The 13,375-nt window shown below is 44.9% G+C and overlaps 1 long non-coding RNA gene across 1 annotated transcript in view; it reads left to right on the top strand.

The window, feature by feature from the left end:
- Positions 1-2,628: 2,628 nt before the first annotated feature.
- LOC139028130 (uncharacterized) overlaps positions 2,629-13,375 on the top strand; it is a 220,871-nt gene continuing 210,124 nt past the window's right edge. Inside the window, exons 1-2 of the long non-coding RNA XR_011480309.1 lie at positions 2,629-3,108; positions 6,244-6,313. This is a non-coding gene — a long non-coding RNA (uncharacterized lncRNA). The remainder of the gene's footprint in view (positions 3,109-6,243; positions 6,314-13,375) is intronic.

Raw genomic sequence — 13,375 nt, 5'->3', positions numbered from 1 at the left:
AAATAACCTTTTTGTGCATAAGGAACATTTCTGGGATCTTTTATTTCAWMTCATGGAACATGGGACCAACACTTTACATGTTGCGTTTATATTTTTGTTCAGTTTAAATGTTGCCCTGGTTTCCTTGAACGTCTATAATGTAAAGGATGTGAGCTTGGTGTTGCAGCTATGATGTGCAGTAGGTGGCAGTAGAGAGCTTCTCTATTACCAATTTCTGTTTGTGGCACAATCCTCTACAACTCATTGCCTGCCTATGACATTTTCTCTGAAAACCCGGTGTCTTAAATTTTCGATTGATGTTAGATAAATTATATTGATGAAATATTTTGATTAATATAAAAGTAGGTAACTGTTTTAAACTGTTAGAATTACGCAATTGGATGAATTGGTCAAGTAGCATCCAAATGTGGGAACCAGGTTCAGGAACCGCATGCAAAATAAGAATGGAATTACAATTTAAATTCTTTGAAAGATATGTCAATGCAGGTTCTAGATCGAGAAAGTTTACCATGACTTGACACTCAACAGCCATACTCGGCTACCATTAGGGTACACCGAACAGCATCTTCTTGATACTTTGTGAATACTTCGTTGGATAACTTGAAGAGTAGCCTAAGTATCCTCGAGTCGACTACAGTAATAATCTTATCCTGTGAGTAAGCATCCGATGTGTAGTTGACAGGTCACCTGCATAAATATTATTACATTTATTTGATGTCAACAATGAGAACAGAAAACAGATGAACAAATTACGGCTATAGGGCCAAATATAATTTGGAGGTTGAAATTCAAGTCCCAAACACCCTCAAATAAAATGGACAACGTTGATTGCCTGGGATTGAATWCCAAAAAAGTGACAGGTGCTAGGTTATAGTCTGCACATTATGTTTCTCTGACCGCATATAAACTCAGCAAAAAAAGAAACATCCTCTCACTGTCAACTGCGTTTATTTTCAGCAAACTTAACATGTGTAAATATTTGTTTGAACATAACAATATTCAACAACTGAGACATAAACTGAACAAGTTCCGCAGACATGTGACTAACAGAAATGGAATAATGTGTCCCTGAACAAAGGGGGGGTCAAAATCAAAAGTAACAGTCAGAATCTGTTGTGGCCGCCAGCTGCATTGAGTACTGCAGGGCATCTCCTCCTCATGGACTGCACCGGATTTGCCAATTCTTGCTGTGAGATGTTTCCCCACTCTTCCACCAAGGCACCTGCAAGTCCCCGGACATTTCTAGGGGGAATGGCTCTAGCCCTCACCCTCCGATCCAACAGGTCCCAGACGTGCTCAATGGGATTGAGATCCAGGCTCTTCGCTGGCCATGGCAGAGCATTGACATTCCTGTCTTGCAGGAAATCATGCACAGAACGAGCAGTATGGCTGGTGGCATTGTCATGTTGGAGGGTCATGTCAGGATGAGCCTGCAGGAAGGGTACCACATGAGGGAGGAGGATGTCTTCCCTGTAACGCACAGCTTGAGATTGCCTGCAATGACAACAAGCTCAGTCCGATAATGCTGTGACACACCGCCCCAGACCATGACGGACCCTTCACCTCCAAATCAATCCCCCTCCAGAGTACAGGCCTCAGTGTAACGCTCATTCCTTCGACGATAAACGCAAATCCGACCATCACCCCTGGTGAGACAAAACCRCGACTCGTCAGTGAAGAGCACTTTTTGCCAGTCCTGTCTGCTCCAGCGACGGTGGGTTTGTGCCCATAGGCGACGTYGTTGCCGGTGATGTCTGGTGAGGATCTGCCTTACAACAGGCCTATAAGCCCTCAGTCCAGCCTCTCTCAGCTTATTGCGGACAGTCTGAGCACTGATGGAGGGATTGTGCGTTCCTAGTGTAACTTGGGCAGTTGTTGTTGCCATCCTGTACCTGTCCCGCAGGTGTGATGTTCGGATGTACCGATCCTGTGCAGGTGTTGATACACTTGGTTTGCCACTGCGAGGGCGATCAGCTGTCTGTCCTGTCTCCCTGTAGTGCTGTCTTAGGCATCTCACAGTACGGACATTGCAATTTATTGCCCTGGCCACATCTGCAGTCCTCATGCATCCTTGCAGCATGCCTAAGGCACGTTCACGTAGATGAGCAGGGACCCTGGGCATCTTTTTTGTGTTTTTTAGAGTCAGTAGAAATGCCTCTTTAGTGTCCTAAGTTTTCATAACTGTGACCTTAATTGCCTACCATCTATAATCTGTTAGTGTCTTAACGACATTCCACAAGGGGGATGTTCATTAATTGTTTATGGTTCATTGAACAAGCATGGGAAACAGTGTTTAAACTCTTCACAATGAAGATCTGTGAAGTTATTTGAATTTTTTTGAATTATGTTTGAAAGACAGGGTACTGAAAAAGGGACGTTTCTTTTTTTGCTGAGCTTATTATCTTCCTCTGTAGACTGCATCCCCACGTGGTCCACAGGGCGGGCGCATCTCAACTAGCTGAACATGCTACTTTTTTWAAAGAAGAAATGTGACTGTTGCCTAATTGCCCATCTCATCTATCCACTCTAGCAGAGGAACGAAACGACCTGGGATCGAGGACGCAACTTATCTGGTCTGCATCCAGATTGCTCCCATCTGGGTCTGCCATATGCAAGCCACGCGAAACACGCATAACATTTCAGGCTGTTGTTCCAAGGCTAATTTCGGACACCGCTTTGAACCCGGTGCAGTGTTAGGGTGAGTTGAATGTGCAGCACCAGTACACTACAACTTTGACAGAGTTCAGTTACTAAATGCGCATATTGATCAATTCACCAATACCATTTGTTTTCTAACTGGGAGTTAAAGTTATGGATTCAAAAGTGGATAACRGGGAGAGCAAGGCAGCGCTCCGTCCATGCGTGCCCAGGTCCCTTCTCATGCGCTGTCTGGTGGGGTTCCCTACGGTGGTGTGTTTCATGTTGTCCGTGAGCTCCATAGCCGTGTGCCTGCTCATGAGCTTAAAGACTTACCAACTGGAGAACCGACTGCATGCGCTGGAGATGGAGAAAAACACAGTGTTCAACCCGCCGGAGAGCGCCTTCATGCGCGAGGATGGGACTGTAATACCGACGCTGAGGAGATCTATCGAGACGCTACTGCAAGAGGTAGGCTACACACCGTTGTTTGGGGACATTTAAAATGTAACAGTGAACATATCAAAGTGTATTCCTATTGATTCATGAGTTTCCTGCTTGTATCCATACAGTTTATCCAGAGCAAATGCCGTGCGTAATGTTGCGTGCAATGACAGTAACATGACTGATATAGATTCCTCAGACGACGGACTGTATTGATCAATGCGCTGCTATGTGATRGATTCCTTCTGTCAGTTATTGCTTGATGAAAGATAACTGGTGTAAAGCTTGCAGATACCTACTGCCTGTCTGTGTGCTATGACAGTAGCCTTTTACACYACATCTCTTTGGACAAAGCTGTTAGATAGCCTATCTCTCAAAAAGTTGCCTCTTGATAACTGAATAAGGACAGGTCATTGAAAACCAGGGGATTTTTTAAATGTTACATCCATTACTTACCTGAGCTGTTAAAATTATCATTATGTAATTACCTTAACTTTATTATATTCATATTACCAAGGTGTTATACAATGATAGATGCCTAAAGAGATTCATGTCCTTTTATAAGTCATAACAATAATGATTTGCCCCATATTACGTGCCACATTATTCACTAGTGTGTCTCATTGAATAGCGGTGGCTTTATTTAGTCTTCTTGTAACTAATCAATTCAAATACAATTTTATTTTTCAAATGCGCCGAATACAGTGAAATTCCTACTTACAAGCCCTTAACCAACAATGCAGTTTTAAGAAAAATAAGTGTTAAGTAAAAAATAGATAAGTAAAAAATAGAAAATAAAAGTAATAAAATATTAAACAGCAGCAGTAATATAACAACAGTGAGGCTATATACAAGGGGTACTGGTACAGAGTCATTGTGCGGGGGCACCGGTTAGTCWAGGTAATTGAGGTWATATGTAAGTGAGTTAAAGTGACTATGCATAGATAATAAACGGAGAGTAGCAGCAGCGTAAAAGRGRGGGGGGGGGGGCAATGCAAATAGTCTGGGTAGCCCTTTGATTAGCTGTTCAGGAGTCTTATGGATTGGGGGTAGAAGCTGTAAAGAAGCCTTTTGGACCTAGACTTGGCGCTCTGGTACCGCTTGCCGTGCGGTAGCAGAGAGAACAGTCTATAACTAGGGAGGTTGAAGTCTTTGACAATTTTTAGGGCCTTCGTCTGACACCGCCTGGTATAGAGGTCCTGGGTGGGAGGAAGCTTGGCCCCAGTGATGTACTGGGCCGTACGCACTACCCTCTGTAGTGCCTTGCAGTCGGAGGCCGAGCAGTTGCCATACCAGGCGGTGATTCAACCAGTCATGATGCTCTCGATGGTGCAGCTGTAGAACCTTTTGAGGATCTGGGGACCCATGCCMAAACTTTTCAGTCTCCTGAGGGGGAATAGGCTTTGTTGTGCCCTCTTCACGACTGTCTTAGTGTGTTTGGACCATGATAGTTTGTTGGTGATGTGGACACCAAGGAACTTGAAGCTCTCAACCTGCTTCTCTAGAGCCCCGTTGATGAGAATGGGGGCGAGCTCGGTCCCCCTTTTCCTATAGTCCACAATCATCTCCTTTGTCTTGATCCCGTTGAGGGAGAGATTGTTTGTCCTGGCACCACACAGCCAGGTCTCTGACCTCCTCCCTATAGGCTGTCTCATTGTTGTAGGTGATCAGGCCTACTACTGTTGTGTCATCAGCAAACTTGATGATGGTGTTGGAGTCATGCCTGGCCATGCAGTCATGGTTGAACAGGGAGTACAGGAGGGGACTGAGCACGCACCCCTGATGGGCCCCCGTGTTGAGGTTCAGCGTGGCAGATGTGTTGTTACCTACCCTTACCACTTGGGGGCGGCCCGTCAGGAAGTCCAGGATCTAGTTGCAGAGGGAGGTGTTTAGTCCCAGGTTCCTTAGCTTAGTGATGAGATTTGAGTGCGCTATGGTGTTGAACACTGAGCTGTAGTAAACTAATAGCATTCTCACGTAGGTGTTCCTTTTGTCCAGGTGGGAAAGGGCAGTGTGGAGTGCGATTGAGATTGCGTCATCTGTGGATCTGTTGGGGCAGTATGCGAATTGGAGTGGGTCTTGGGTTTCTGGGATAATGGTGTTGATGTGAGCCATGACCAGCCTTTCAAAGCAATTCATGGCTACAGACATGAGTGCAAAGGGTTGGTAATCATTTAGGCAGGTTACCTTAGTGTTCTTGGGCACAGGGACTATGGTGGTCTGCTTGAAACATGTTGGTATTACGGTCAGGGACAGGTTGAAAATGTCAGTGAAGACACTTGCCAGTTGGTCAGCGCATGCTCGGAGTACACATCCTGGTAATCCATTTTGCCCTGCGGTCTTGTGAATGTTGACCTGTTTAAAGGTCTTACTCACATCGGCTATGGAGAGCGTGATCACACTGTCACCCAGCTCTCATGCATGTTTCACTGTTACTTGCCTCGACGCGAGCATAGAAGTTATTTAGCTCTTCTGGTAGGCTAGTGTCACTGGGTAGCTCGCGGCTATGCTTCCCTTTGTAGTCTGTAATAGTTTGCAAGCCCTGCCACATCCAACGAGCGTCRGAGCCGGTGTAATACAATTCAATCTTAGTCTTGTATTGAAGCTTTGCCTGTTTGATGGTTTGTCGGAGGGCGTAGCGGGATTTCTTATAAGCTAGAGTTCCGCTCCTTGAAAGCGGCAGCTCTACCCTTTAGCTCAGTGCGGATGTTGCCTGTAATCCATGGCTTYTGGTTGGGGTATGTACGTACGGTCACTGTGGGGACGACGTCATCGATGCACTTATTRATGAAGCCGGTGACTGATGTGGTAAACTCCTCAATGCCATCGGAAGAAACCCGGAACATATTCCAGTCTGTGCTAGCAAACAGTCCTGTAGCTTAGCATCTGCTTCATCTGGCCACTTTTTTATTGACCCGAGTCACTGGTGCTTCCTGCTTTAGTTTTTGCTTGTAAGCAGGAATCAGGAGGATAGAATTATGGTCAGATTTGCCAAATGGAGGGTGAGGGAGAACTATCAACTGGCTTAAGTCAAACCAACTGGAATGTGCAGTAATCCTCAATCCTGGGCTTCACTTTCCCCTATAAGTCTGATATATGAATGTTTCTACATAAAGTTTGCGTTGTTTCAGAGCCTCACTCTCTCTCTCTCTCTCTCTCCAGAGACTGAGTGAAGTGATGCCCAAGCTGCGCATGGCGAGGGAAATCCCACAAGAGTGTTCCTGCCCACCAGGTATGTCTCTTTCTTCTCTCCTATTGGCTCGTGGTTAGATCATGTTCAACAAAGCCTCTATGCACGCAACACATGAACATCGCATGAACATCACATGAACGTCACATGTATTCAAACACACTCACACAGACATGCGCTCACACACATGCTGGACCGTTTTACACTAGTGTCGGTTAATGCTGGGTTGGCTATGTGTAGAAGGAATCCAGAAGAGTGCGTTGAGCTCTCTCTACCACCAGTAGTTAACAACATCCCAAGTTTCCCAGAGGTGTGTATTCAGTGTAAAGGATTGGTGTTGTTAAGCCTGTAGGCATTTGATTAGGATCCCAATTCCTGTTGCAAAAGCAGCAGCTACACCTCCTGGGGTCCACAAAACATGACACAATACAGAACATGAATAGACAAGAACAGGACAGAACTACATCAATTGAAAAATAAATACAAAAAGGCACACATAGCCTAGATATCAATACCAATACATACACACAAACTATCTAGGTCATATAGGGGGGGGGGGCGTTGTGCCGTGAGGTGTTGCTTTATCTGTTTTTTGAAACCAGTTTTGCTGTTCTTTTGAGCAATATGAGATGGTACGGAGTTCCATGCAATAATGACTCTATATAATACTGTACACTTTCTTGAATTTGTTCTGGATTTGGCGACTGTGAAAAGACCCCTGGTGGCATGTCTGGTGGGATAAGTGTGTGTGTCAGAGCCGTGTGTAAGTTGACTATGCAAACAATTTGGGATTTTCAACACATTAATGTTTCTTATAAAAAGAAGTGATGCAGTCAGTCTCTCCTCAACTCTTAGCCAGGAGAGACTGGTATGCATAGTATTTATATCAGCACTCTGATTACAATGAAGAGCAAGACATGCCACTCTGTTCTGGGCCAGCTGCAGCCTATCTAGGTCTTTCCTTGCAGCACTCGACCGGACAATAATGAAGATAAGACAAAACTAGAACCTGCGGACTTGCTTTTTGGAGTGTGGTGTCAAAAAAGCAGAGCATATCTTTCTTACGGACAGACCGCTCCCCATCAACCATTGAATCTATATGTTTTGACCATGACAGTTTACAATCTAAGGTAAACTGCTCTTAGTTTTAGACATGTTCAGGACCAGTTTATTACTGACCACCCATTCCAAAATTGCAACTCTTTCTTAAGCGTTTCAGTGACTACATTTAGCTGTGGTTGCTGATGCATATATTGTTGAATCATCAGCATACATGGACACACAGGCTTTGTTTAATGCCAGTGGCAGGTCATTGGTAAAAATAAAAATGACTAGAGGGCCTAGAGAGCTGCCCTGCGGTACACCACACTTTACATGTTTGACATTAGAGAAGCTTCCGTTAAAGAAAACCCTTTGAGTTCAATTAGATAGATAGTTCTGAATCTCAGAGGGACCAGACTGGGACAGAGTTAGGGAGAGGGGCTCAGAGGGACCAGACTGGGACAGAGTTAGGGAGAGGGGCTCAGAGGGACCAGACTGGGACAGGGTTAGGGAGAGGGGCTCAGAGGGACCAGACTGGGACAGGGTTAGGGAGAGGGGCTCAGAGGGACCAGACTGGGACAGGTTTAGGGAGAGGGGCTCAGAGGGAGAGTGTGTGATAAATACCCCTCAGATTGGTTGATGTCTCTGGGATGACCAGGGTGAATTGTGTTGATGGTCTGGAGGGTGTAAAACAGGGAGATACACACAAACACGTAGGCACACAAACACGTAGGCACACACACAGACCGGCACATGTACACAACCAGTCGTCTGCTATTCATGCGTTTCTGTAATCGTAACTTATGAGGAATGCTGACCCTTCCCTGTTTTCGGGGAAATTCAGCTTTCAGCATTTGCCATGCATGCTTCCTCTACTCAAAGACTTGTTACCCAGATTGATAAAATGTGAACCTTTAAAGTTGTTATTGTTACTTATCTAATCGTTGACACTAGAGCTTTTCCTCTGAACTTGTGAAGTACGAGCAGGGTCCTTAATTCACCATGGAACTGAGAAAAGCCCCCGTGCTTTGAGGCGGAAGTAATAGTAGAAGGTGTGTGTGTGTGTGTGTGTGTGTGTTGTGTGGTGTGTGTTGTGTGTGTGTGTGTGTGTGTGTGTGTTGTGTGGGTGTGTGTGTGGGTGTGTGTGTGTGTGTGTGTTGTGTTGTGTGTGTGTGTGTGTGTGTGTGCTAGTGTGTGTGTGTGTGCGCATGCATGCAGGGCGATTTTCTTGCTGTAGTTTTCTTTCTGTAGTTGGATGGCTCTTGTCTCCTCTGTCGCCAGCCTGGTTTCTACTGACCCTGTGGGAATGGCAGAGGTTCCAGAACAGGTGAAAGCGTTCACATGCCGGAATGTCTGGAGCACCTTCAAAAACATTCCAGGTCCACGGGTGGCTCTGCTGCGTACTTGGTCCCTGGCAAGGCATCGGTCCTGCTGTTGTTCCTCTCTGCTGTTTGTTGGATGCCTGTTCAATATGTACTCAATTAGGAGAGACAAAGCAGAAAGTCCTACTGTTTTACTTCTTATGTACATCATCTCAATGATCGTAGTATAGAGTGTTATAGTAACCTGGTCTTGTAAAAGTAATGTGATTACTCATGATTTTCATGTAATTAGGTTGCTATTGTATTATTTCAGATGTTTGGTTTTATTCTATAGTTCATTATACAAAATGACTGTGTAATCAATGTGGTTTCACTATGGTTGCTCTGGTTTCGGAATATATTATGAATCTATTTAAAGATCTTAATTCTTTTCTCTATTTAGCCCTAAAGCATTGTGTTTGTACGTTCTTAGCCAAAATGTGAGTGTCTTAAATGCAACCAAACAGCCCTTAGCCACATTTTTACCATCTCTTAACAATTAGCCCGTCTTTGTCCAGAGTTGTTAAGTTAATTGGTCAGCTGATGTGTATATTTCAGATGAATGTCAGCCAATGAGCATGGGGTTTGTTGAGTCCTCTGCTTTCTTAGTCTATTCTCACGGATTGACTTCAGTATTCAACGTTTGTCGGTTACGTTTAGGCATTAATTCCCATTGGAATGTTCATTTAAGGGTTAAGGTTTGGGATAGGGTGAAAACCAAAACATTTAAATTAGTGCCTAGCACTGGAATTGGACCTGCAATCCTCAGAGCCGGAGCTTGCGGCTTTCGCCCGCCCTCCATCCCCATCCACAATGCCTTAGCAAGCCGCAAGCCTACTTGATGGTAATAGTGCTCACCGTTGCTCCTAGTGGCCGGTTTTGAAGGCATCTCCCGCCGTCCTTGATCTGGTGGGTCCTGGCTGCTGTTCCCACACATGTACTGTGTACTGTATTTGATTAGTATATGTCACTGTGTGTATGCATGCTTGTAGACTGTGTGTGTGTGTGTGATTGTGTACCTGTGTGTGTGTGTCTGTGATTGTGTGCAGTGTGTGCTTGCATGCGTGTTTCCGTACCAGCGTGTATGTGTGTGTACATCAGAGCCCCCTGTATGTGTGTGAGTCAGTGAGTCTGTCTGTCGGTCCCTGGCCCTTTGAGGGGCTGAAACGATCTCTGCACGGCTCTGTAAGTCGAGCCCCTCTCACTTTAGCACCCACACTCGCCACCTGAAACCTAACACTCTCTCCGACCACAGCACACGCTGAGTCATTTCTGTGTGTGTGTGAGGTAATTCTGTCTCTGCAGCTATCTCCTCACCAAGGAGCTTATCCCTCAGCAGTCTGCTCCACCGCCCCCTATGGGCTCCTGTAGGTATAACATTTAATTAATTGTGCCTTACCAATTAATAATGAAGGTTTAATAGCTGTTTTAGTAACATTATTTGAACGTGGATCTACGGTACTGACTATAGTCACTCTGGGTGTAAGTGTGAGTGTGTCTGCAAAAAAATATAAATGCATTGTCATGCAATGTGGGGGGGGCAGAAGTCTAGAAAAAACACGTGTGTCACTGCAGTGAAGGCAGGATCATGACACTGTTATACTCAGCTACAGTGTCAGCCTAGGAGCTATAAGGCTCAAGCCAAGCATGTCACTCAGTCTGTCAGTTTAAGATGTTCAGGTGTTTGCAATTAACACTATACATGCACACAACACACACACAACACACACACACACAACACACACAAACACATTTACATTACATTTAAGTCATTTAGCAGACGCTCTTATCCAGAGCGACTTACAAATTGGTGCATTCACCTTATGATATCCAGTGGAACAACCACTTTAGGGTTTCGAAAAACCCAAAGACATTTAAACATTATTCCCTACCAACTGGAAATTGAACCCTGCAATCCTTCAGAACCGGATGGCTTGGCGGCTTCGCCGACCCTCCATTCGCCAATCCACAATGCCTTAGCAAAAGCCGCAAGCCACTTGATGGTTAATAGTGCTTCACGTTGCTTTCCTAGTGGACGGTTTTGAAGGGGGCTGGGGGGGCATCTCCCGCCGTCCTTGATCTGTGGTCCTGCTTGCTATTCCCAACACATTGTACGTGTTTAGCCTGTATATTTTGATTGTATATGTCCACTGTGTGTATGCTATGCTGTTTAGACTGTGTTGTAAGTTGTGCACTTCATTGTACCTGTTGTGTGGTCTGTTTGAATGTGTTGCAGGTGTGCTTGCATGCGTGTTTTCCGTACCATAGCGTGTATGTGGTGTTACCATCAGAGCCCCCTGTATGTGTGTGAGTTCAGTGAGTCTGTCTTGTCGGGTTCCGCTGAGGCCCTTGAGGCTGAAACGTATGCTCTGCAACGGCTCATGTAAGTTCGAGCCCCTGCTCACTTAGCACCCACACTCGGCCCACCTGAAAACCTAACAAACTCTCTCCGACCCACGGCAACAACGCTGAGTCATTTCTGTTGTGTGTGGACGGTAATTCCTGGTCTTCTGCAGCTATCTCCCTCACACACAGGAAGCTAATCCCGTCAGCAGTCTGCTCCAACCGCCCCCTATTGGGCTTCCGCCTATGGTTGACACATTTAATTAATTGTGCGCTTACCAATTAATTAATGAATTAATAGCTGGGGTTTTAGTAACATTTGTTGAACGTATCTACTGGTACTTGACTATAGTCACTCTGGGGTAAGTTTGTGAAGTGTTCTGCCACAAAAACAATAAAATGCATTTCATGCTAATTGTGGGGGGCCAGAAGCTAGAAAAAAAAAACACGTGTCTGTCACTCAGTGAAGCAGATGGCATGACGACCTGTTTATACTCAGCCTACCAGTGTTCAAAGCCCTAAGGAGCTAATAAGGCCTGCAAGGCCAAGCATGTTCCCTCATGTCTGTCAGTTATTAAAAGTGTTCAGGTTTCAGCAACTTAACACCTATACATGCACCACAACCACACACACAAACACACCACAACCACACAACCACACACAAAAACACATTTACATTACAATTTAGTCATTTACAGCACGCGTTCTTATCCAGAGCGGACTTACAAATATGGTTGCATTCACCTATGGATATCCCATGATAATATAGACCACTTTTCACAAAGGCATCTAACTCTGTTTAAGGGAGGGGAGGGGGTAGAAGGTTGAACTTATCTATCACTAGAGTATTCCTTAAAGACGGTGGCCGTTGTCAGCGTGTCTCCGAGGAACTGGTGATCTGGACTCCGCTGACTCTGGGCGTCGTGAGGGAGTTTGTTCCACCATTTGGCGGCCAGAAGAGCGAACAGTTGTTTCGACTTGCGCTGAGCGCGGAAACGTACTCTCCTCAAGAGTAGGGAGGCCGAACAGCATGGCCAGAGGTGGCATGAACGCATGGCCCTTATTTGGTGTATGGCTCGTGATGCGAGAAGCCTTACAGGTACGGCAGTGCCGTTCCTCCTCCTCACAGCTCCGTTTGACCCCACTTTTGCAGCTTTTATGAAAGCCACATTGGGTTAGGTGCTGTAAGCAGGAGTGAAGGGGGAACATTCGGTCTATTGGCTTGGAAAGCACCTTTTAACACTTTCTCTGCCGGGGGAATGTGGGGGACGAGCGTCCCACCTAACCAACAGCCAGTGAAAATGCAGGGTGCAAATTCAAAACAACAAGAATCTCATAATTCAAATTCCTCAAACATACAAGTATTATACACCATTTTAAAGATAAACTTCTTGTTAATCCACCCAAAGTGTCTGATTTCAAAAAAGATTTACGGTGTGACAAGCAGACCTTCGATTATGTTAGGTCAGTAACACTAGCCACAGAAAACACAGCCATTTTTCCAGCCCAAAGAGAGGAGTAACAAAAAGCAGAAATAGAGTCAAATGAATCACTAACCTTTGATTGATCTCATCAGATGACACTCATTGTCACGTTCGTCGTAACATTTAAGTGAGGAGGACCAGGCGCAGCGTGTAAATAAACATTCCTTCTTATTTATTGAAGACGAAACGAACGAACCACTATACAAACTATTCAACAACAAACAGAACGAAACGTGAACTATTAACAAACAATAAGTGCAGGACACTGGGACACTTACACATGACATAGACAATCACCCCCAAACTACCTAATGGACTATGGCGCCTAAATGGCTTCCATCGACAGACAAGCGAGACCAGGCTGTCTCTAATTGAGAGAACCAATCATAGGCAACCATAGACATAACATACACCTAGACTAAGCACTGCCCCATTAAACATACAAAGAACCCTAGACCAAATACAAAACACATAACATTTCCCCATGTCACACCCTGGCCTAACTAAAATAATAAAAGACCAAACAAAGATAAACCTAAGCCAGGGCGTGACAACTTCATGGACCCTCCAGTTAACAGCCATACCATGTATGTTTAGTTCGGTAAAATCATATTTATAATCCAAAAAATCTGAGTTTAGCGGGACCGCTACTGTTCTCACTTGGGCCATAAAGCCAAGAGAAAAAAATTCAGCGCGCCCAAATTTTCCAAAACATTACTATTAAAATCAACCTTTCATAAATCACACATGAAAAACTACCATAATTAAAAAAAGCTACCGCACCTTGCGTTGTGAACCAGTCCAAACATGTCAGAAATTCAAAATAGGCTTTGCGGCGGAAAGTACAACAATGCTTCTTTTTCTGAAGGATCAGG

The sequence above is a fragment of the Salvelinus sp. IW2-2015 genome, linkage group LG8, assembly GCF_002910315.2.
Source record: "Salvelinus sp. IW2-2015 linkage group LG8, ASM291031v2, whole genome shotgun sequence".
In the NCBI taxonomy this organism is placed as follows: Eukaryota; Metazoa; Chordata; class Actinopteri; order Salmoniformes; family Salmonidae; genus Salvelinus; species Salvelinus sp. IW2-2015.
The sequence above is the reverse complement of the archived record's forward strand: the minus strand, read 5'-3'. Positions and strand labels throughout refer to the sequence as shown.